The sequence below is a fragment of the Callorhinus ursinus genome, unplaced genomic scaffold (assembly GCF_003265705.2).
Source record: "Callorhinus ursinus isolate GAN/ISIS: 27379988/994484 unplaced genomic scaffold, GSC_fseal_2.0 scaffold18, whole genome shotgun sequence".
In the NCBI taxonomy this organism is placed as follows: domain Eukaryota; kingdom Metazoa; phylum Chordata; class Mammalia; order Carnivora; family Otariidae; genus Callorhinus; species Callorhinus ursinus.
Window position 1 is genome coordinate 9,095,147 of NW_027397080.1, and position 1,447 is coordinate 9,096,593.

The window sequence follows — 1,447 nt, forward strand, 5'->3', positions numbered from 1 at the left end:
AGATTTTTTTTGAGCAATCTCCACACCCAACATGGGGCTCAAACTCACAATCCCAAAATCAAGAGTTACATGCTCCACCTACTGAGCCAGCCAGGCACCCCTGTAGCAACTATTTATTTATTTAGTTTTAAAAAGATTTTATTTATTTGAGAGAGAGAGAGAATGAGAGATAGAGAGCACGAGAGGGAAGAGGGTCAGAGGGAGAAGCAGACTCCCCGCTGAGCAGGGAGCCCGATGCAGGACTCGATTCCGGGACTCCAGGATCATGACCTGAGCCGAAGGCAGTCGCTTAACCGACTGAGCCACCCAGGCGCCCTGTAGCAACTATTTAGAACTCAGGCCAATAAAATATTTTGGGGGGAAGAAACTTTTTGGGGGGAGAAGCATTTTTAAACTGATATTGTTTAATGAAAAGCTGACCAATTTTTAGCCCTTTTTTTTTTTTTTTGAGAGAGAGAGATTCTTAAGCAGGTCCCATGTCCAGCCCAGAGCCCTGTGCCGGGCTTAATCTCACAACCCCGAGATCATAACCTGAGACGAAACCAACAGTCAGACACTTAATGGACTGAGCCACCCAGACACCCCTATTTTTATTATGGTTCTTAAATTCTCTACAGGTGATATATCTTTATTGCCCACACCTGGGTAGGGCAGACCCCCACCCCACCCCACCCCACCATCATCCCACATTTGGTAGGCCACTCCCAGCAGTACCGGGATCCATTTCCCTCCTGGTAACTGTGGACCAGAGCAGAACGCCAGGGGGTGCCCTTCGCAGGCATTTAATTTCTCAACCCTTAATTTAAAGGACCTTCCCAAAAAGCTTCCCCTGACATTCTTTCCCCCTTTGAGTCTGAATCAAGTACATCTCCTTTATATTCCCACAGGACCCTGTGTCTGGTTCTATCGCTGACCTCTTACCCAGTATTACATGTCCCCAATTCTAGGCCATGGAAGTAAGGACTGGAGCCTATGAATTGGTGAGTGCTCAGTGTTCTGGCCAGTGCTCAGTTCTGGCCACGTCTAACATGGCCGTCTCGAAGTTAAGCGCTTTCAGGAAGGGGCTGGTAGTATCCAGGAGGTGGTGTGGAGCTGCTCCAGGGCGTCAAGGGCCCTCAAGGTGGGGAGGAGGCCTTGCAGGTAACAAAACTCTTTTATTCTACGGGTCACTTCAAGGAACGTCTCACCCATATCACTAGCCCACTAGCAGGTGAGAAATTGCAGCTCACAGAGCTCGGGGGTATTGCTCACGGCTACAGAGGGACTCACTGGCCAGGCCTGGACACACACTTCCAGACCTCTCCGCCAGGACAACCCCGCCCCGTCCGCCCGCCACAAGCCCTGCGTCCAGTCGGGGCAGCTCCGACCTCACCTAGCTTTGCCCATGTGCTCGTTTGACCGGGAGGGGGCGCCAGATGCCCGTTCCTGGGGAGGCCGGGGCCCGGGT